The sequence below is a fragment of the Bubalus kerabau genome, chromosome 19 (genome assembly GCF_029407905.1).
Source record: "Bubalus kerabau isolate K-KA32 ecotype Philippines breed swamp buffalo chromosome 19, PCC_UOA_SB_1v2, whole genome shotgun sequence".
Classification (NCBI taxonomy): Eukaryota; Metazoa; Chordata; class Mammalia; order Artiodactyla; family Bovidae; genus Bubalus; species Bubalus kerabau.
In genome coordinates this window covers 33,282,574-33,306,149 of record NC_073642.1, presented here as the reverse complement: position 1 = coordinate 33,306,149, position 23,576 = coordinate 33,282,574, and the positions used below count along the sequence as shown (strand labels likewise).

At 54.1% G+C, this 23,576-nt stretch overlaps 1 long non-coding RNA gene across 1 annotated transcript in view; it reads left to right on the top strand.

Annotated features, from left to right (window-relative positions):
- LOC129634015 (uncharacterized) overlaps positions 1–23,158 on the top strand; it is a 49,130-nt gene extending 25,972 nt beyond the window's left edge. Inside the window, exon 3 of the long non-coding RNA XR_008705367.1 lies at positions 22,160–23,158. This is a non-coding gene — a long non-coding RNA (uncharacterized LOC129634015). The remainder of the gene's footprint in view (positions 1–22,159) is intronic.
- The last annotated feature ends 418 nt before the right edge of the window (positions 23,159–23,576 follow it).

Below are 23,576 nucleotides of genomic sequence, written 5' to 3'. Positions count from 1 at the left end.
CACCTGGGAAGTCCTGGGAACAAGCCTGGGGAGGACATCAGGCCATCAGGGCATTGACCATCCCTTCCTCTCCAGCCAGGCCAGGCTCTTCCCTATTCTTCCCCACTTCAATCCTATTCCTACTTCTAGGACCCTTCTGCCAGAGCCTGTCCTGATGAGCCTTCCCCAAACACACAGGCCCTCTGTCTGGCCCGGCCCATGAGATTCTGGAAGACAGAGCTCAGCTCTTTGCAGCCTCCCCCCAATCCTGGCTTCTATGCTAGCACCCTGGACATTTAGGGGTTATTGGTGGGATTGAATTCGCACAACCAGTGATGAGAGACAGTATTTATTTTAGAGTGTGCTCCCTGTGTGTCAGACAGAAAAGTCTTTATGTGCATTATCTCCATAACCATGTGAGGTTGCTCTGCTCAGTCATTTCAGTCGTGTCCAACTCTGTGTGACTCCATAGACGGCAGCCCACCAGGCTCCCCCGTCCCTGGGATTCTCCAGGCAAGAACACTGGAGTGGGTTGCCATTTCCTTCTCCAGTGCATGAAAGTGAAAAGTGAAAGTGAAGTCGCTCAGTCGTGTCCGACCCTCAGCGACCCCATGGACTGCAGCCCTCCAGGCTCCTCCGTCCATGGGATTTTCCAGGCAAGAGTACTGGAGTGGGGTGCCATGTGAGGTTGGGACCACTATTATTTCCATTTTGCAGGAGAAGCAATGGAGGCTCAGCCCTTGGCAGTCATCTGCCCAAGATCTCAGCCATGACTCAGTTATGGAGTCTGTGTTCTCAACCCTGGACCACACCGCCTTGGCACGGCCCATTTCAATCCCAGAATGCACTGGGCCAGCATGAGCAGTCATGAGGACTGCTCCTGGGAGGCCACCTAGTAGGAGGGATAAGAGGACCAATTAGGTGAGATGATCTTCAAGTCCCCCTGTCCTTGAACCCTTATGATCCTGGCATACAGTGGGTGCTCAATAAATATTGACCAGTGAAAAACAGCATGAATGAAACCTGAAGGGCTGAAGCTACGTGGTCTCAAGCCTGCAATGCAGATGTGGCATCCAGTGGTGCCTGGAGGGTGGGGCGCTGACCCAGGCAGCCTGTGTCTTTGCTGACCTTTTAGGGAAGGACACCAGCTGGCTGAGCGAGCTTCCCCAGTCCTGCTCCATCAGATGGGCCCCAGCCAGCCAGCTGGGGAGTTTGGCAGCCACCGAGGCTGGCCTCACTATCTCTGCTGGCTCCTTGGGAAGGGAGTCCTTATCAGTGAACACTTGCTTCTGAAAGCCCTAATTGTCAAGCATGGGCCCATCAAAGGGGCTGAAAGGCAAGCCACCCCACCCCACTTCTCCCCAGCAGCACGGCTGGCTCCCCACAATGGCTGGCTGGCGGGTGTATATTTTAAAATATCTAAATGCAGCTGAAAATAAAAATTATTTACACTCCCCAACCAAGCTGGCAGGCCGCTTTAAAGTGTGCGCTGACGGTGTCTCTCCCTCCTCGTCTCTCCCTTGCTGATAAAGGGCCATAAACAAGGCTGACACATTTATAATAACCTTTTTCTTCCTCTCCTTCCTCCCTCTCCTGGGCTCCCATCTCGGCCTCTCACTCACATGCTATGAGGTATAATTTTTTATTATTCTGCCATTAGCAGAGAATAGAGAGTTTGATGGTGGGGTGGTGGGGGGGAATAAAACGTCAAATCATTTAGAAAGAGAGGGCAAAAAAACAAGCCGGCAACTTTTATTTTTCCACGTCAACAGCGGCTGTTGGGATGTCACCGTCACATACAAGGCTTGGAAATTTATTTTTCCGTTATCTTCCTCACCTCTGTTTTATTTCCCATTTTCCTTCTCAAGGAGTCAAAGCCAAGTCCACTGGGGCTGACTGGGTTTTTTCCACCAGGTTGCTGATGGAGCCTGGGCCCAAGTAGTAGACGGCGTGAACCTCCCCAGATGTGAACACAGAGGCACTGCCGCGTCTCTGCCCCGGGGGTCCAGGCATGTCTGGTTAGCAGGTGTGGACGCTGCAGTCTGCAAGCATCTGTTTCTAGGAGGAAGAGCGAGGGCAGCCAGGGGTCTTTGGAACAGCTCAGCCTTATAAGCATGGAGAGGAGAGGCTGTGGGCAGAGGCTGGAGGCGCTAATGGCACAAGGCCGGGAGTCCCAGGAGCCAGTACCAAGGCTGGGCACAGCTGGGGTTAAGAGGTCCGTAGGTCCCTATAGACCCACACAGTAGCACCTTGGCACCAATAAGGATCAGGCCCTGGGCACAGGATGTGCCTTCCCATGGGAGGTGTGGGCAGAAGGATGTGGTGGGCATCCCCTTGGTGGGAAGTTAGGGGGTTGTAGGCTATGGTGTTGAGCAAAGAATGTAAGAGGACTGTGAGTACAGGTGAGAAACCCCAGAATCTGTCCAAGCTTATGGTCCTGCCTGGGCAGAGGAAAGTTATTCCCTTTGTGGTGACTGGCAAACACCCACAGACTGGTGGGTGGCGTGACTGGGGAAGCTGGTGTTCCATATTAAAGGGGCCTTTCTAGAGAATCTAGATTAAGGAAGTCATAGAGAACCCATAGTGGCTCAGTGGTAAAGAATCCACCTGTCAATGCAGGAGATGCAGGAGATGTGGATTTGATCCCTGGGTTGGAAAGATCCCTGGAGGAGGAAATGGCAACCAGCTACAGTCTTCTTGCCTGGGAAATCCCATGGATAGAGGAGCCTGGCATATTGCAGCCCATAGGGTGGCAAAGAGTCACACCTGACTGAGCACACATAGAGAAGCCTTGGGTTCTTCAGAACCAGTTGCTACATTGAAGATGTTTCCTGATGGTCCTGGAGCTGGGACCATGAGCCAAGCCCTCTTGTTCAGATAGATGCTGGCCAGGAGGATATGCTCCCCACCTGGACTGAAATCTACCCTGGATCCAGCTGCGCTCCATTTGCCGCCTGTAACGCAGGGCCTGTCAGGCACTGGTGGAGATGGGGCTGCCCCCTAAAGTGTGCCCTCTCTGGGATGTGACAGTGGAGGGGAGAAGGCTGGCTCTCTCAGGAGGAGTTCCCCAAACCTGGCTCTCAGAAGGGATGCCCAAGGCCACCACTGCTCTCATCAAGACCTGCTCCACACCACAAGCTCTGGGGGCCTGGGGGTTCCTGGAGGAACATAGTGCATTGGGGCCACCAAGAGGAGGGCAGGGAATGTTCAGGGTCCTCACCTTGCAGCTCCAGTCCATCATAGATGTGTATCTTTACTATGACAACATTCCGACAGATGACAAGAAAGCATCTGGATGAAGGGAGCCTGCTGCTATTTCTTACAAAGGCATCCTATGACCTAACGGTGGTGCAGACAGCATGCCAGGCTGGGAAACGGTGAGCCAAGAGCAGAGGTGGGACTCAGAGATGTCCAGGGACTGTAAAGGGAGCGTGCCTAGCTCTTCCTGGAATGAAAGGGCCAGCTGGGGCTGGAGGGGCAGGCCTTGCACATAGCACAGAACCTCTCATGACCAATAGACATGCATGCACACACACGATGGCCCAGGTGAGATGTCTAAGGTGGCTGCAGAGAGGTGTGAAGTGGCCAGTGGGCACAGAGCCTGCCCTTCTCCCGCAGGACACAGCTGTCCCTCTGTTGCAAGACTGGCCCACTCCCACTCAGCCCTTCATGGGGGTTAAGGTGCCAGGAAGCAGCCAGTGGTCAACTCGTTATTTGGTTGGATGGCATCACTGACTCAATGGGCATGAGTTTGAGCAAACTCAGGGAGATAGTGAAGGACAGGGAAGCTTGGCGTGCTGCAGTCCATGGGGTCACAAAGAGTCAGACACAACTTAGTGACTGAAAAAGAACAACAGCAACAAGAACAACTCGTTATCAGACCCTGCCCTCTGGACCTCTGCCCATTCCCTGGACAGATGAAGACCCCAGTGGTGGGTTGGCTTTGCAGGGCGCTGGAGATGGAGGATGTGACACTGTGTGGTCTCTCCCATTCCCTGGGTGGCCACAGGGAGGAGACGTGGCCACAGGGAGGAGATTCTTTCACCCCTGTCCCCCTCCTCCACCCTCTCTGTACAACATCCTTTCTTCTCACCATCAAAGGGACATCTGTCTCTCCGTGGGAGGGAGCAACCAGCATCCTCAGAACACACTCTGGGCTTTGATGTCCAGATCAGCCAACTTGGCCAGGCCAGCAGAAGCCAGCAGCAGCCCCTCCTCCCTGGCTCCACTGCCCCAGGGCCCTTCCAGCATCTCTCCCCCCACTCCCCGCACCCCCATACCTCCTCTCTCTCCTCAGAGCTCCTCCATCTCCCTTCTCTCTGCATCTGCCCAGCTCTGCCCCCGCCTCAGTCCTGGACCCAAGACCTCCACCTCTGCCTGGCCTCTTGATCTGAATGGAGGTTCCCAGCATGCTCTGGCCTTGTGGTCTCATGCCCCAAGGGCTGCCCCTTGCCCTTGCCCAAGACCCCCACTGGACCCCACCTCATGCTTGAGTGTATGAATGTGTATGTAGTATCTGCTGGCCTCCCACCCCCAAGACAGGGAGACCCTCAAAGTCAGGGCCTGGCTCTTCTTCCTCCTTAGCCGGGTACCTGCAGTGTAAGGCTTTGTTTGTCTTCTTGCTGTGAACCAGGCAAAGCAGGCCAGGGCCAGGTGCCAGTGAATGAATAACTGGTGAAGAAACTTACAAAGTCTTAGAAGCTACCGGAGCAGGTGGAGGAAAGGGGATGGGACCCCTGACAGCTCAGGATGGGACCCCTGGGATGCAGTCCAGGCCCGAGGGCCACACGAACATACCACACGCATATAGACAAGTGTGCAGGCTCACACATATACGCAGAAATACACATGGCACACGTGCATGCTCATATATGCATGTCACACATAGAGCAGCAGCACACGCTCTTCGCACACACACACAGACACACCGCACACACCACATACACACACAGCCCTGGCTGCCCTTCAGGTACAAACTGCAGGGCCTGCACCTCCTCGCTTTTGCCTACAAGCCCCTCCCCATTCATGAGCCGTAAGGCCAAGAGAGACCCCTCGCCCTGCTCCACTCTACCTCCTCTGGTTTGCTCCCCAGCTGGTCCTGAGTCAGCAGCCCCTCCCATTCCAGTGCACCTCTCTGCTTCAGGCCACCCTGCCCTCCTATGCTGACTCCTCTTTTCAAGGCCCAAGAAGCACAGTGGACAGGGGCAGAGCATGGGGGATGGTGGGGCAGGGAGATGAACAGGGATATTATTTCCATTTCACAGACCAGTGAGGATCCAGCCAGGCAGATGGGTCTTCTGTTTGTACTCATCGCAGACCAGGCTTCTTTCAACTGAAGGGAAAACCCAGGATCCCTGAACCCAGATCCTCTCCAGGGTGCAGATGCAGTCCTCGGGGGCTGGAGAGGATCGGAAAAGGCAGAGATGGAGAGTGAGGCTCCTCCAGGAGGAGGTAACAGCTTGAGCCAAGGCTAGCCGGTGGGAAAGCGCAGGTTACAATGACAGCTGCAAGCCTTAAGCTTGCACACGCGAGCAGTGGAGGGAAGAGGTTTGGAAAGGCTGGCTGGAACTCTGGCCTGGGGGCCTGGGACCAAGCTGAGGAGAGGGACGCCCTCCTGGCCTTCCTGACATCCTAGGCCTTCAGGAGAGAATCCTGCTAAAAACCTGACAACCCCACTCTTGCCCCCCCACCACCAAGGCCTCAGAGTCAAGGCAGTAGGAGCCCTTTCAGAGCAGAGGCGGATTGGGCTGCTCCTGATGGATGTTCCCAGGTGCTGTCTGGGACCCTGCGGTTGCCCTGCAGGTGTGGCCCAAGCAGATGACCCTCCTGAGAAGGGTGGCAGTTCCCAGTTACCACATGCTTTTGCTCAGGGACATCTATGAACTGGGTTTGATTTTATTATTTGAGGCTAGGTCGTTGGCCATCCACAATTCACTTTTTCAATGACAAATGTGACTTAGGAGGGTCCCTGGAATGAGCACAGGAGATGAGATGGGTCTGGCTCTCTGGCTTGTCCACAGACTAGCTGTGAACCCAAGGTGGTGTCCAGGAGGGGTGTGTCGGCCCTTCTGGATCCTCATTGGCTGAGATCGCTTGAGCAGCTGGGGCGGGGGGCGGGGGTGGTCCTAAGTCAGACGACTCCAAGGAACAGGTTGGTCAGAGGATGCTTTGGGACTCCAGCCTGTATGTTTTATGTTTGTATATCGTTTCTTTATTGTTATCATTGATGCTTTATTTGTTCCCCTTGTCAGCATCTGACAACGTCCAGGTCAGGGGATTCTGCAGATGAAATGCTCCAAGCACAGTATTTTATCCTACAGTGAGTTGAACTGTTGACACATTTATGTTGCTACTCCACACACACATTGACACGTGTGTGTGTGTACAGGCATCTGTATGTGAGAAGGAGGCTAGGCATGGCCAGCCCCCTACTCGTGCTATGTCTTCGCTGATAAAAGACTCCAGGAGAGGAGGAGGACCCGGAAAGGAGTGGCCTAGGAGGAGATCAGTGAACAAGGCAGGTGGAAGGAGCAAGGTAAGGGGCTCGGCTACAGCCAGCAAAGGGCAGCAGGGCTGAGCTGAATCCTGAGGGAGGAGGTGTGGGTGAGTCCTCTGGCACTCAGAGTCTGGGCCAGGACTCACATGACCTCATGCCCTCTCAGGGCCTTGGGCCCCTTTTCTGAGGATAAGGCAGGCAGTGGTGTGGCCCTAGAACTCCAGCTCTAGAGGCCCAGATTGCATGGCAGGCCGTGCTGGCTCCCCCGTGAGGCAGGAGCTCCTGGGCTCTGAGAACCGGCCTCTGCAGACAGGCAGGTAGTGGGGGTGGGGGGTGGTAGTGCCCAGGCCGACTGGGCAGCAAATGAGGCAGGGAGGCCACAAATCCCCTTTTAGGAAACCAGCCCGCCCGGCTCCGCAGCAGCCACGTAATTTAAACACCGCTGTCACAACAGCTTTGCGGGCCTGCTTGCCTGGGCTCGTGGGATTTGTGGCCCCAGACAGACCTTCTTATGTTTCAGGCACTGACTGAATGCCTAGCCCCACCCCCGGCCCTGGCCAGACCCAGGGTCAGAGCAAGAAACCCTGGCAGCAGGGGTGCTGCAGGCGACAGCAGCCCCTCCATCCTCCCCCTGGGCACCCTCAGCCTCCCATTCCACTCTTAGACAAGTCCCTCCTGCCAGTGAACAAGACCGAGGGTCTCATAGACAGGGGTACAGATGGAAGGTTCTGCCAAGTTCCTGTCCCTGAATCCAGGGGCGTCTTTCCCACCTGCTCTGAGGATACTCAGTGGGCCCTTGTGTGCCCACCCACCCACCACTCCCTTGCCTGCCTATGCCTCTTCACTTTAATAGGGGCCTCCGAGGGGGCATTTCCCGCCCATACCAGGTCAGTGGGCATGGCGTTCATTGACTGTGCCACAGGCCTGGGTCCCAGGTCTGCCTCCTTTAGCATCCAAATGAAGTTCCTCTAGGTCTGGTAATCAGGCTGGATTACCTGGGTAATCTCTGTGCTTTGTGGCTCTGTGCCTGCTTCTAAATGAGGTGTGATGATGTCTCCTGACCTTGGGAGCCACCCCAGAGAAAACAGGAATACTGCTCCTCTCCCCTGAGTCCACACAGACTCCCTACGGGGTTCCCTGCTCACCCTTAGGAGCCACAGGACGTCCTCTGGTGTTCCTACTGCTGGTCTGAATCCCAGATGAATGCGATCCCTTACAGCCAGTATCAGCCACAAGGCCAGGCCATACAGACCTTGGAACCAAGCAAGCCTGAGTTTAAATCCCAGCCCTGTCAGTTCCTTGCTATGTGACCTTGGGCAAGGTGCTTGACCTCTCCGAGCCTGTTTTCTCACTTGTGAAATGGTGATATATAGGACTGCTGGGGGATTCTGTAAGGTTGTTGGTGTTTAGTCGCTAAGTCATGTCTGACTCTTGGCAATCCCATGGACTGCAGCACATCAGGCTTCCCTGTCCTTCACTGTATCCCAGAGTTTGCTCAAATGCATGTCCATTGAGCTGATGATGCCATCCAACCATCTCATCCTTTGTCACCCCCCTTCTCCTGCCCTCAATCTTTCCCAGCATCAGGGTTTTTCCAATGAGTCAGTTCTTTGCATCAGGTGGCCACAAGTATTGGAGCTTCAGCTTTAGCTTCAGCTTTATTCTTTCAAGTGAATATTCAGGACTGATTTCCTTTAGGATTGATTGGTTTGGTCTCCTTACTGTCCAAGGGATGCTCAGGAGTTTTCTCCAGAATCATAGTTCAAAAGCATCAATTGTGCAGCATTTGCGGCCCAGGGTTGTCTGATCACAGGTGCTCAGTGAATATCGCTTCCTTCTGTGTCTGACGGAGCTGCTGGGTGGGCTGCCTCTCAGTGGAGGGAGACCTAGGCCAGGGGAAGCAGCCATGCCTCAGCCCTACTTTCCTCCTGGAGCCAGTCTGGCAGGATGGGCTTTGCCATTTGCTTTCTGGGGGCAGCCCTCCCAGCTTGGGTGGAAGAAACGGGAAGGGCTAGGGCTGTGCTGGCTACCAGTTCCCCTCTTAGACCTGGTTGGGTTGGGTCAGAGCCTTCTTCCGGGAAGCTGAGCCCTGCTGGCCTCTTGTCCACCCTCCCACCAAGCTCAGAGGCTTGGCCTGTCAAGGCTGATATAGACGACTGGGGCAGCCTGATGTGACTTCCTGATACTGCGAAGGCCACTCCATCCAGCTTTCTCTGGCCCTGGGCCCTGACCCCTACAATCCCAAGTCAACCCAAGAACTTGAGTCAGCAGGGCCGTCGGAGACCTTGCAGCCCCGGGCCTGTCTCGTGGATGGGAAGTTGAGGCCCGCAGCAATCCTCCTCGGGTCTGACACCAGTGCAGGCTGGTCACATCTGCTGCCCAGGCTTGCTGCCTGCCCCACCAGAGGCTGAACCCCTGCAGGTAGGGACCTGGGCTCTCTTTCAGCCACTTCTCCATCTGTCAGGTAGACTGTTTCCCGATGTGCCCAGCCCTGGTTAAGCTGCTGAGGGAGCCAAAGGAAGGCGTGGGCAGAGTCCCATCCTGACTCCAGTGAGGCAGGCGGCCTCCACCCCCAGGGCAGCCTGAGGAGCACGGCCAGGCCTGGACCACAGTCAGGCTGGAGGAGCCAGAGGATGAGCACCCACATTCAGCCTCCTGGAAGAGGCAGAGAAACAAATGGGATCAGAGAAGCAAGGAGTCCACAGCTGGAGGGAGGCCTGGTGTTTTTCATGTGGAGCCTCCCATGGTTGAGAAGCAAAATATACTGGATCCATTTCACAGATGAAGCCACTGAGATTTGCAGGGGTGAGAAGCTTACTTAAAGTCACACAGCGGGGGACGGGGGGCTGCGGGAAGGAGCAGAAATGAGGCAGGGGACTTGCCCTCCCTGCTTTCACAGCACAGGGGCCTAGGAGCTTTGGGAGTGATTCAGGGTCACAATAGGGCCCCTGGCAGGTGCCTGGCCTCCACCCCAACAGCTCTAGGAGGCCAAGAAGGAGGGGCCACTCAGCCCCTCTAATAGATTTCTCTTTGATCATGTTTTTGTGACCTTTGTAAGAGGCAATTTAAATTCTAATTGTCCTGTACATACCAGAGGAATCAATTAGAGACAAGAGCAGCTAACTGTGCAGTGGGGAGGTGGGAGTGGGCGGAGGGTAAGTTCAGGGCAGGAGGGACAAGGTGGGGACAGGTGCCCCACACTCCCAAGGTCTGCCAGGCAGCCTCCAGCCTCTCCTCCCAGTCTGAGGTGGAGGGGTTTGGGGTCCACAGTAAGGGAGGAGAGTCCACGGGGCCAGGGCAGAGAGCTGAATGGGAGGCCCCCAGCCCCAGAGGCCACGCCCTCCTAGGCCTTTAGGCCCACCCACGGCCCGACGTGCAGCTCTCCTGTCCTGGGAAGCTGTCACTCAGGTCCACCCCAGCAGCACCTCCCTTCCACCCCCTCTGCCAACCCTGCTCACCCTCACGGAGCCAGGGCTGAGCCTCCCAGCCAGCTGTGCGCTCTGTCCTGAGCCCTGTGTAGCCTGCCTGGGTCTATCCTAGTTGGGAACTGGAAATGTGAGCCCTGAAGGGGGCAGTTGTTATTCAGTCGCCCAGTCGTGTCCGACTCTTTGTGATGCTATGGACTGCAGCACCCCGAGCTTCCCTGTCCTTCCCCATCTCCCAGGGCTTGCTCAAACTCACGTCCATCGAGTCGGTGATGCCATCCAACCAGCTCATCCTCTGCCGTCCCCTTCTCCTCATGCCTTCAGTCTTTCCAGCATCAGGGTCCTTTCCAGTGAGTCGACCTCGCCCTGAGCCAGCACCGCTGTGTGTATACACGCCCGGGCACACGCCCACCACGGAACCCTCTGGAAAGTGTGGTGTTCAGAGCTGGGTGTTGGGGATCCGGTGGTCCTCCCCCTGCTCTCCTATGCGGGAGCACTGCTTCGTTCAATCCAGAGTGTTTACTGAACAGAGTTCCTCAGCCTGGCCTTCAAGGCGCTTGCTGATGGCACCTCTTGGGCCCCTCAGCCAGGCAGTACCCTTGGACCCTGGGTCCCTAGAGCTCGGTCACACCTCCACTCACACCTTTCTCTAGTGCAGAAAAGCCTCAGACTTCTCCAGTCCCATCTTTTCGGAGCCTCAGCATCATCTATAAGATGGGGATGATAAATGTTACATAGTTATATATGATCCTCTTATGAGGCTGAAATGAGACAGTGTCTGTAAAGTCCCAAAACAGCTCCTGGCACACAGTAGTTGCTCAATAAATGGTATTTGTTACAAACATCCACCAATCCCCCAGTAAGTTTACCTGGTCTTCTTTCCCCCAATGTAGCCCACACACATGTGTTAGGATGGTCTCTGCCCAGGCAGTGGAGCCCCCAGAGAGCAGGATTATGGCATTTACTCCCTGTGTCACCGTGCCCAGGGCAGAGTAAACACCAGTTGTCACTGAGGTGTGCTGGTCCCTCAGGGCCTGAATACAGGCCTCCCTCGAGTGTTGTGAACTTGTCACAGTGTCGGCCAAGTATGCACCAACAGGCAAAATGAGCACAATGACCGACCAAATATAGTGCCTACCCACCGCCAGGCACCAAGCACTTAACAGGGTTTAATTCATGTTAATCCTTAGAACCCTTACCCTGGGTGTTGTTCAGCTGCTCAGTTGTGTCCGACTCTTTGCGACCCCATGGACTGCAGCATGCCAGGCTTCCCGGTCCTTCACCATCTCCAGGAGCTTGCTCAGACTCATGTCCATCGAGTCAGTGATGCCATCCAACCATCTCATCCTCTGTTGTCGCCTTCTCCTCCTGTCCCTCAATCTTGCCCAGCATCAGGGTCTTTTCCAGTGAGTCACCTCTTCCTATCAGGTGGCGAAAGTACTGGGGGTAAGTGCTATTATCATCTCCGTTTTACAGATGAGGAGACTGAGGCCCAGAGAGATGAGGTAACTTGCCTCTAACTACACAGCTGGGATGAGCAGCCCCGGGATTTGAATTCCAGGCAGTCAGATTCTAGAGTCAAGGACCCATCAACCACGCTGGATGCACCAAGGGAACATAGTGCTCCGTCTGTGGGATGTGGACCAAGTTGAGCTAAGTGGGTCACAGGTCACACTGAGATGGAGAATGGCAGCACAGCTGGGATAATAAGAAACTCCTTTCAAGGCTGCTCTGTTCCTCAGGACCCAGAGAGTCCTGTGGCAACTGGAGAGTTCCAGGGACCTCTGAGGCTCCTGATAGCCCAGTGGTTCCTGTGAGAATGCTGCCAGTGGCTCCTTGAAGGTGACTTTAGGTCTTTCAGCTTCTTCAGCTGTCCCACCAAAATCTTCCAGTATTCACGCATAAGCCGTGAACCCCAGCAAACCCGAGCTTTCCTGGGCCTGCACAATGGACCTGGTTTATTTTGCTTTCATTACTAGAGGCCCCGCCATTTTTGGAGTACTGGACTCCTTCTCCTTCGCTCCCATCCTTGGGGACAGAAGGGGCAACTGGAACAAGAAGAGGCCAGTAAACTTGCTCCCTCAGACCAACCAGGGTCTGCGTATGACCAGGGTCGCAGCTCCTCGTGTGAAGGTCCGGGCCTTCTGTGTCACCAGGGCCAGGGCTTCGTGTGTGATAAGGTCAGGGCTCCATGGGTGACTAGGGTCAGGACTCTGGGTGTGAGGAGGGCTGGGGCTCTGACTGTGAGGAGGCTCAGGGGTCACCCTGTGAGGAGGGTCAGGGCTCGGTGTGTGACCAGGATCACAGCTCCTTGTGTGGGGAAGGTCTGGGCTCAGCATGTGATGAGGGTCCAGGCTTTGTGTATGAGGAGAATCTGGGTTCACTTTGTGAGGAAGGTCAGGGCTCACTATGTTTCCACGGTCAGGCTTTATGTGTGACCAGATTTAGGGACCGGTGTGTAACTATGGTCAGGACTCCATGTGTTGGGGGGTGCTCTGTTTGTTTCCAGGGTTGGGGCTCAGTGTGTGACCAGGGTCAGGGCTCCATGTTTGAGGAGGGTGGAGGGTGGAGGGTCCATTTGTTACCAGGGCTGGAGCTCCAGTTTGGGGGCTCCGTCTGTGAGGAGGTTCATGGCTCAGTATGTTTTCAGAATCCAGCTCAGTGTGACCAGACTGGGGGCTTACTGTGTGACCAGGGTTGGGGCTCAATACGTGAGGAGGGTCAGGGCTCAGTCAGCGACCAAGGTGGTGGCTTCACAGGTGACCAGGGTCGAGGCACAGTCTGTTTCCAAGCTCAGGGCTCCGAGGGTTGGAACTCAGTATGTGACTGGGGTCAGATTCAGTCAGGAGTCTCTTATTCTCAAATACACTTCCCTTTCCGTGTTTGATAAGGCTGGGCATGTGACCTGGCTCCTGGATTTCTCTGGGTGGATCAGGTATGGATGCCAGGCTCCTAATGCCCCCGTGGCTTGAATGGAGCGTTGCCTTTCCCCACCAGCCTCCTGGCTGTCGTGCCTACAGTAACCAAGCAGGGTAGGGCACCTTGGCTCCTGCTCCTGCTCCTCCGATTGTTTCCCACCTTTATACAGGCTGGCAGCCTTTGTTCTCCGAGGCCCTAGGAGTGGAGAGGCAGGAGGGAGCTGCAAGGCAGGGAGGTGGAGGACCAAGTGGCTCCTTAGGGATCTGGAGAAGAAATATTTATTTAGTCAGGGAGCTGTCAAGGTCTAGGAGTAGGAATCCATGACAGTTTCTGGTCCCAGAACTGCCCCTGCCTTGCCATGCAATGCTGGGCTTCTTCCCTGTCATATCTGAGCCGCCAAACCCCCACTGTGATCAGAAAGAAGAGGCTAAACTGGCTGGCCCCAGTGACCTTCCTGCCGCATCTTCCTGAGAGGTGAGGGGCAGGGGATGGTTGGCACTGCTGCTTGGGTGGGGAGGGAGCTGGGAGCTGGGGAGGGAGCTGGGAGCCCGACAGGGCGGGAGCTGGTGGGCACCAGGCATGGCTGCCCGTGTTCTAGCCCTGCTCTCTGCGAGGACAAGGCTGTGAAATGTAAGTAAAACCCAAGGCTAATTTCCTCGGTCAGAAGGAGGAGGCACAGCAGCGTTTTCAAACCCTAATTAAACCCACTCGGGCGGTGTAACACCAAAATCAGTTCCAAGATCAATATTGCTATTCATTTAGAAGTGTAACGAGGTTAGAGAGGTGAGCAAAGGAAATAATTAACTCATTTGCAGCCTTTTTAAACAGAAACAGTCATTTTAATCTCCAGGGTAATTAGCTATGCTCTGTCCATCAATCATGACCGAGGCCATTATTTGAAGTATTTGATTAATCAAGAGGGAGGGGATTAAGGCAGACCCCTGCCCGTCATATAGCCCCTCCTGGTCAGGGATGACCCCTGGGTAAGTATGAGGAATCCTTCTCAGAGGGCAGGGCCCACCACACCTTGAGGCAGATTGAGTCGGTGAGATGGCAGCTCCGTCTCTGGTCAGCCTGACGCAAGAGGACAAAGCCCCACCCTGGACTTGGAAGTGCTGGGAGTCAGGAGGCCCAGGTTCTGATCTAGACACTGCCTTGACTTGCTGAGTGACCCCTCCAACATGACCCTTCCACCTTCTGGGCCTTAGCTCCTATCTCCTTGTGTCTTGGGTTGGGTCGGAGGCCAATTGTATTAGCCAGAAACTCACTGGTTCCAAGTGCCCAGAAGCCTCTGGCCACTGGGGGGCAGCAGAGCCCCAGGGACCCCTGAGCCCAAGGGCTGGGCTGTCCAGAAGTAGGAGGCAGCTGAGCTGGAGCTCTTCCCTTTGGCAGCCTGGGTTCTGGCTGATGTTGATGGAGAAGTCTGGTCTACTAGCCACACCCCAGGCCTCATGGCAGCCTGAAGATGCAGGTCTTTGTGATTATTCTCCCCATTTAGCAGGTGAGGAACTGAGGCCTCAGAAAAGGTCAGGACCAACCCAGGACCACACAGGAAGGATTTGGCCCTCACACCCAGGGCCTGAAACTCAGAGGGGACACAGCAAGGGGAGAGGAGGACAAAGAGGACCCAGACTGTTCTCTCTCTTGTTCTAACAGCCCTGACTTACACACCTTCACTGGTCAAAAGGGTCCTCCAAGACCACCGGCCTGTCCCACTCACATTACAGATGAGGGAAACTGAGGCCCAGAGAGAGGTAGGAGCGCTCAGGAGAAAGACGGTGACCACTCCGTGGGGGAAAAAGCTGTAAGATAGCCAAGCACAGGGCTCGGGAGCCTAGCAGAGTTATTGAGTTAAGTCTAGGCTATCAGGGTAGGCTTCCTGAAAGAGGTGACCTTTGAGCAGAATCGGAGTAAAAGGCAGATAAGAGCACCCCCAGGCAGGGAGAGAAGAGGAAGAAGAGCCTGAGTAGGTGGCAAACTTGGCAGGGCTGGAGCCCAGGTTAAACAGGCTACTGCAGGACACTGGGGAGGTGATAAGGGACTGGGCCTAGAGTCAACCATGAGTATGAGCAGAGGAGTCTGGAAGGGAGGCTGGACACTGGGGACTCTGAGGGTGGGGGTGGTTGTGCGCACAATGCCCTGCGCACTGCGTGTGTTCACTCTGAAACAGCTGTGCTGAGCACTGGGCGTGCCTGTGGGTGGACAGTACACCCAAGAAGCTCACTTTTGTACTGTCCTCACTCCCGAGGGTCCGGCTGAGAGAGATGGAGCCTCTGGGAAGGCTGGATGGGGGGAGTGGGCCTGTTACTAAAGGGTTGTGGGGGTGGGGGAAAGACAATGAGGATAAAAAGGACAGTGAGAGGCGATAGGGGCCAGGACCTCACTGACTTCCTTCTCAAGCCAGCACAAGGCAGCATTGCGGGACCCTCACTGCCCTACACCATACCAACGCTATGATCGTGGGAGAAACCTCTTCTTGCATGCCCCCAACTCTGGGAAGCTCACCACCTCAGACAGCTCTGAGAGGGAGAAATTCTCTTTGGATCCTCAGTCTACTCTATTCTGTATAATTGTTAGCTCCGTACCTGGGGTGCCCTGAGAGTTCTGCCTGAGGGTCTTCTCAGGACATCCCCTGGCTCCTGGGGTCTCAGTACCCAGTCCCTCAAGCAGGCGGAGAGTACTGACTGTGCTCATCTGTCAGTTAGCAACCCAGAAAGGCCAGGGGGATTGGCTGCATTGCTCAGCTGGCCCGGGATTTGAGGGGAGCCTTCCAGCCCTTGGCACTGTCCCCACAGGTTGGGGGAGGGAAGAAGGATGAGAATGGGGAAGCAGAAAGAGGAGAAGGAAAAGAGGGGAGAAAGGAGGACCAGGATGGGACCAGGAGCTTGGTTGCTAGGGACAACAGCAAGGCATTCAGAGATGAAACCAGATGCAGAGGAGGGTGGCAGGAAGAGAGGAGCTGGGGTCCGGTGGTACATCCAGGGCTTGGGGGTAAGTGTTGCCCAGGCAGCAAGGACCCCAGAAGGCCCAGGTGTGTGTGGAGACTCCTGGTGGAGGCTCCTCAGTGGCTGCTCTGACCCCAACCCGCCCGGAGGCAGGCATTCAGGGTGGAAGCCAGGGTGGGGAGGGCTGGGCCTGCCATATTCGTAATCTCCCCGCACTTGCTTTTACTCTCGGGGCTACAGTTTGTCTGGGACTCCAGAGTTCAAGCAGTCACCGAGGCTGGGGCTGGAGCAGGGCTGGGCGGGAATACATAATACAGCACTGCAGCCTTGCCCAGGGCCCCTGGGACCTGCTGGGGCACCAGCCTGCCCTCGCCTCCTCCCTGACTCTAACCAGGGGAGGAACAGCTGCAGAAAAAGTACAAGCTGAAGGCTCCAGACTTCTGAGGCTTTGGGATACTCTCAGCCCCTCTAGGGGCTTCATGTTCTGTGTTTATAAAATGAGGCAAATAACCTTGCCCTTAAATGTGTTTATCGACAGTTGAGTCTATACACATGTGAACATTCCTTGTTAAAACTTGCTGTTTTTGTTGTTTAGTCACCCAGTCATGTCTGACTCTTTGTAACCCCATGGACTTAGTAGCCCGCCAAGCTTCTCTGTCCATGGGATTTCCCAGGCAAGAATACCAGAGTAGATTGCCATCTCCTTCTCCAGGGAATCTTCTGGACCCAGGGGTCAAACCCACATCTCCTGCACTGCATGCAGATTCTTTACCACTGAGCCACCAGCGCTTACACATGTGAACATTCCTTGTTAAGATAAGAAATAAATGGAGAAAAACTGATAAAAGGAAGGAAAGTCACATTTACGTTGCATTTTACTCTGTGCCACGGAGGAATTTATATTCTCATTTTCCAGATCAATAAACTGAGGCTCAGAGAGACCTGGTTAGTGAGAGCACTGGGAACTAAACATAAAACTGTGAGACTCCAAAGCCCTCCCCACCGCTCACTGTTGCTGCCACCAGGACCTCTCTGATGCCACCATTAGGGTAACCCCCCAGGCCAAAACTATCTCTGACATTCACGTCTGGTCTCCAAACTCCAGCTTCCACAGCATCAGCCGTTGCTCACCCTGCCTTGCCTCCTCTCCCGAACCTGCCTGCAGGGTAAAGCATGCTCCTCCCCCAGATTGGAGGCCCCAGCCCACCATCCAGTCCAATCAGCTCCCCTTGTCCCTGCCACACCCCCATATCCCCGCCTGTTTGCTTCCTGTCTGTTTCTGTTGCTACTACTATTGCGTAACAAACCACCCCAAGATGCAGTGGTGTAAACCACTGACTATTTCATTATGTTCAAGGATTCTGTAGATCAGACATTCAGACCAGGTAGGGAAGGGACAGCTTGTATCTGGTCTGGGTGGTCTGGGGCCTCAGTGGCTGGGGGTGACAACATCTGGGGTCTGGAATCATCCAGAGGCTCAGCAACTCACATGTCTGACAATCGATACTGACTGGGCTGGGAGCTAGGCTGAGGCTATTGACCACAACACTCACATGGGGCCCATCCACATGGGGCCCACTCACATGGCCTGGGCATCTTCATAGCACGGTGGCCTCAGTCCCAGTAAGACTTCTGACACGATAGCTTGGAGCTCCAAGAGTGAATGTCCCAGCAAACACAGTGGCAGCTGGATTGCATCTTAACCCACCCTCAGAAGTCCCAGAGTGTGACTTCTGCTGTACTCTATTGGTCAGAGCAGTCACCAGCCTGCCTAGGTTTAAGAGGAGGGACACAGACCCCTGACCCCAGGAACAGGTGGCCAGGTCACACTGCAGAAGAGCCTGTGGGGTGGGGGAGATTGTGTGGCCCTCTTCAGAAAATACAAGCTGCTGCAGCGCCTCTCTGGCATTGCTGTCATGAGTTCCCTTCCTCTCTGAGCCTGGTCTTCTCGGTGTCCAGCTACTGCTTTGTCTTCTCCAGAAGCCCCACCTAGACTGGCAGCTACAGCTCCCACATCCTGAGGATGGAGCCACAGCTACATGTTTGCCTCCAAAGGGGCATCTGGTCTCCCTTGCTCTTCCCTGGTTCTCCGGCTCCTTCTCTTCTCTTGGCCATGAACTCGCCCATGTTTTCCAGGGTGAGTTCCAACATCATCTTCTGAGGATGCTCCTGGGACCTCAGCTCCCCAACAGGACCTGCATTCATGTCTTTTTGCTGACAACCACTCCCTTTATTTCCAGCTCCAGCTTTCCCCCAGAGGACCAGGTGCCCTCACCTACCTACCAATTACAGGGTCTCGACATTCCCTTACACTCAATACAGCTGGCCTCCCCCAGACCCCCTCCTCCCCAACAAAGGGCAGCCCAGATACCTGTCCCTCAAGCCAGAAGCCCCTCTCCCTGGGACCCTCAGCCAATCCAAATCCAGGTCCTCTCAGCTTAACTCCTAGGCCAGCGACTCCTCTCCATGGGACTCTTCCCTGAATGCTGGTAACTGCTTCCTCCCTGAGTGTTTCTGGCCTCCAAGTTTGCTCCCCTCCAGTACACTCCCCAAGCAAGCTCTTCCAACATGAAAAACTGACCTTGCTACTTCCCACTGAAAACTCTTCCAAGGCTTCCCAAACGTTCAGGACCAAATCCCAGGTCCTTGCCAACACATGCAGGCTTCAGCAGCTGTTTGAATTCTTCCCTCCTCTCTAGTTTCAGCCATCACCAGCCGCCTTCCTCCTCGAACCTGTGTTTGGGGTGCCAGTCCCCTGGACCCACTGCATTATGCTTCCTGGCCTTTACAAAGCTGCTCCCTGGAACTGGAATATCTCTCCATGGCCCTAACCTGGGGAAGATCTGTTTATTCTCACAGTGCTGTCCAACAGAACTTTCTGTGAGGAAGGAAATATCCTGTCTCTGCACTGTCCAATATAGTAGCCACTTGAACGTGGCCAGTGCTAAAGAGAAAACATTTTTAAATTGTATTTACTTCAGTTAGGGCTTCCCAGCTGGTGCAGTGGTAAAAAAATCCACTTGCCAATGCAGGAGACGAAAGAGACGTAGTTTTGGTCCCCGGGTTAGGAAGATCCCCTGGAGTAGGAAAGGACAACCCAGTCCAGTATTCTTGCCTGGAAAATTCCATGGACAGAGGAGCCTACTGGGCTATAATCCATGAGGTTGTGAAGAGTCAGACATGACTGTGCTCACATGCATGAACCTTAAGTTAATGAAATACACAGGCCACACGTGGCCAGTGGCTATCATTGGTTAGTGCTGCTTAAAGATGTCACCTCTTTCAGGAAGTGCTCCCTGACCTCCCAAGCTTGTACTATATGCCCATCTACTATGCTCCCGTGTGCTCTGTTCTCTAAAGTGTCGGTCTCTTTATCTCTCTGCCTGACCTGTGAGTTCCTTGAGAAGCTGCATCTTATTCATCATGGTATTCCCAATGCCTGGCTCTTACTCCTGACTCAATAACTGCAGAGTAAATGAATTTTCTAGATCCAGATCTGGGCAGAGGATAGACCTTACATAAAGACCAAATCCAAAATGAGTCTGCTGTAGATCCCGAGTAAATGAGAGTGTGTATGGGTGTGTAAGTTTGTACGCAGGCGTGGGTGTAGGCCCACCTGACCTTGGCAGGACCTGGGCAGGCTCCTAGCCAGCAGGGGATGGTTATCTCACACACAGATGCTGGTGTGCTGGGCTGGACAGGAAGTGTGCCTCTGAATTGGCCTTTGTGAAAATCAAGCCCTGTTTTCATCCTTGTTTCTAAGATGCTTCATCTGCATTGCAGATGAATCTTTGGGGAGTTGAAACAGAAACGCTTCCAGTTTTCTGTGTGGGACCACCTGCACTCTCAGCTCTTTATTCTATAAACAAGGCCCTTGCAGGCACAGGGGAATTTGCCATTTAAATGATCCTTCACCTCATGAGTCCAAGATTTGTTTCTTGGTTTATGGGGCTCTTGTTAAAGTTTTGCTATTGGATTTTCTTCAGAAGGAGCCCTGGGCTTCCATTTTTTTCCCACACGCCACTCCCTTCCCATCCACTCCACCCTCCTCTAGAACCATCCACACCTCTGGCTGGGATGGGTTCTTCTACCTCACTACGCCAGAGTCAGGTTCTGAGCTAAAGGGAGGAAACAGGCGTGGTTCCTGCTGTTTAGGAGTTTGCTAGCAAAAGAGGGAGCTAGTTGTCTTTCTCTTCTGCCCTCAAATCCCTACAATCTCCTTTAAAAGGCAGAACTTCAGAAATCTGGCCCTGGACAAGTTCTCAGAGGCCTGATCTCTTGTCACCATTGCACAGACAGAGAGACTGAGGTCTGGGGAATGGGCTGGACTTGGCCACAGCAGAACAGAGGGAAAGGGACCACGAGTCCTTAGGCATCCTTGGCCTGGGATTCTGGCTGCATGCCCCCACCCTGCCACCACCTCCCACCCCACCCCACCCCACACACACAACCACTTTCGTCCACCTGGGCTGCCGCACTGGGGCTCCATGCCTCTCTCCTTGGCACAGGCTGCTGATGAACTGCCCCAGCTGTGGCCGTGCTCTCCAAGGAGGACACTTATTTAAAAAGTAGTGGGAGACCTCACCCTTTGCAAAGCAGTAAACAGTTCTCCAACAAGGAGCGCAGTAATTACCAAGCCAGGCAGCGGGTGCCTCTATTACTGTTATTGTGTTATGAGTCTCTTAAAATGGCAATGAAAGGGCATGTCGAGATCTTGCAGCCTGCAGTGGGACCCCCAGAGAGGAGTGAGGCGCAGCTACCACAGCAAAGTACATGACTCAGCCAGAGCTTTCTGGAAAACTGAAGGGCTGGCGGTAGGTTGGGCAGAGGGCGTCAGTCACTGTTTCTGTGGCTGGGATGAGTCCCGGGATGAGGGATGTGCCCTCTAAGTCCCTCTTTGCCTCGGGGTGGGGAGAGGGACAGATTGCCCGTGCCCTATGTACAATGTAAAGGGTGCCCGGGGTCCTCTTCTCCCTGTAATAGGCCCCTCACCTGTGAGGCAAGCCCCAGTCCCTGAAGGCTCCAGCTGCCGCAAGGAGACCTTCTTGCTCCAGATGGCTCTGCTAGCTTTTTCCCCAAATTAGTCCTCCCCTGCATGGCCCTATGGGCTTCCCAGGTGATGTTAGTTGTAAAGAATCTGCCTGCCAATGCAGGAGCTGCTGGAGACACGGGTTCAATCTCTGGGTCGGGCAGATCCCCTGGAGAAGGAAATGGCAACCCACCCCAATATTCTTGCGGGGATAACCCCACGGACAGAGGAGATTGGCGGGCTGCAGTCCATGGGGTCGCAAAGAGTCAGACACGACTGAGTGCACACATGCACTTGGCCCTGCCTTCCTTAAACGCTGAGAAGCCAAAATCAGAATGCTAGCGAAGCTCAAGAAAGGGTCAGAAGGGGCCAGTGGTTTCATTTGCTTTAACAACGAGAGCACTGGATGAGGCATTTTCCAGTCCCCGTCAGATATCAGGAAGGGTCTCCCAGCACCCAGACACACAGTGTGGCACCAGAAAAGAGATCCGTGAAGAGCAGGCTTGGGAAACCCACTGGGAAGGATTTAAAGGCTCTGGGAAGTTATACAAGAAAGTCTCTGTTTAGCATGGTGTTTCTCAAGTTTACCTGACCGTATCTTTTTCAGGGTAACACCTTTGAATCAGCTGAAAGTTACATTTGCCTGCCCGTAACAGAGACTCAAGCATAACAGCCTAAATAAATTAGTTGTGTCTTTTACTGCTTCATAACTGGAGGCTGGCAGTCCAGGGCTGGTATGGCGGCTCCACATGTCATCAGTGTCCCGGGCTCCTTCTCTCTTTTGGTTTCTTCCTCAGCACTGCTTCTATCTTCCATGTCACCTCATGGTCCAACATGGCTGCTGGGCTCCCTTGTGTATGCATTCCAGGCAGGAAGCAAGGAGGAGGGAAGGGAGGAATCTGCATACTCTTTATCCATGTCTCTATTACAGAACTTTCCCAGGAGTCCCACTCCACAGTTCTCCTTCCTCGTATCTCATTAACCACTTCTGACAGCAAGGGAAGCTAGGACCTAGTCTTTTAGGTAGATTCATTGGCCCCCAGAAGAGAATAAGCAGGCTGTTACTAGAGCAAAAATGGGAAATGAGTACTGGGTAGACAAATGCAGTCTTGTCACTACTTCTTTGTCTTTCTGTGTGCTAGGAACCAGTTGGAGTCTGGAAAAGCTGGGTCCAATCCCTCTTTCCTGCCTGTGTTTACAGGCTGTGTGACCTTGGATAAGCTTCTTAACTTCTCTCAGCCTGTATTCTTGTCTTTAAAGTAGCGATTATTATAAGGACCAAAGATATGAGGTATATACTGGCATTTTTATAGACTATGAAATGTTACAGAAACGAAATATATTCTTGTTTTATTTGTTCCTCTAGGTAGCCCCTGGAAGCAGGCAGGGCAATTCTTATCTCTCCATTTGACTGAAGAAGAAATTAAAGCTCAGCGATATGAACTGACTTCTATAAAGAGGAAATCTGAGCTGTGTCTTTGTTAATAGACTGAACTTTGATCCCCTGAGCCTGAGCCCTGAACTCTCTTATCGACCAAGCCTTGATCCTGACATAAGTTTAAGTTCTGATCTTAATTTTAGATGACCCTTAATGCTGGTTATAAACTGAACCTTGATCCCCACTTGAGTCTAAGCCCTGATCTTGATCTCTGAGCCCTAATAAACAGAGGACCTTTTCAACTATCTGGCCATTTCCAAAGATGTCCCCTGGGCTCCAGAGGATTGAATAAGGACAATGCTTATTCCCAGGCCTGGAGAACCAGCATCCCAGAAAACCAGGGGTTCTCACATGTCTCCCAGGTTTATCCAGATCTTGCAAACCAGGAGATAGAACAAACCGTACCTGCGGGCCCCAAGGGGAGAGCTGAGCAGTTAGTTGTCCAGAGAAACAGGAGGAGAACAGGGCCTGCTGCCCTCTAGTAATTTTCCCAGCCCAGACAGCTGTAATGGGGAAAGTATTGAAATTTAAATCAGAGCCCGGTAACCCCTCTGCCCGCCTGCCACCCGCTGCTGCCGCCACCACCGCGGTAATCTCAGGCTGGCTATCTCCTCCTGGGGAGAACGACAAACCAACTCAGGGATAGTGATAAATTTTCAATTTTATTTTAAAATATACCAGATGGGAGATTTTATTGGAGCCATAAATATGTCAAGAGCAATGTTGGTGTGTGATGGGCGATGCCCCCTCCTTGGGGCCTCTCTCTCTGTTTAGAAATTCCATCAGATTCTTAATAAGAGGCTCCAGTTCGACTGCAGCAAAATAGTCTCTATATTAAAGCAATTGAATTTCCATTTGCCAGACATCTTGTGCTTTAAGCTTCCAGGTTCCAGGGGTGTGGGGTTGCTAAGCCGATTCTAAATGAACCTACACTAATAACTGCACAGCACGCGGGGGGCTGTGAAAAGAGTGGGAGGGGTGGGGAGGCGGGGCAGGGGAGGGGTGGGGAGGCGGGGCAGGGGAGGGGTGGGGAGGCGGGGCAGGGGAGGGGTGGGGAGGCGGGGCAGGGGAGGGGAGGGGAGGCGGGGCAGGGGAGGGGTGGGGAGGCGGGGCAGGGGAGGGGTGGGGAGGCGGGGCAGGGGAGGGGTGGGGAGGCGGGGCAGGGGAGGGGTGGGGAGGGGGCACCACCAATCACAGACTTGGGGTAGGGCACGGAGGGACTACCTTCACCTCTCCAGATTCAGAGCCAGCCGGCCATGAATACCGCCCAATGACTGAAGGAACACTCCCTCTCTTCACCAAGGAGAGACTCTCAAGTGCAGAAAGAAGAGCGATGTGGCTGAAT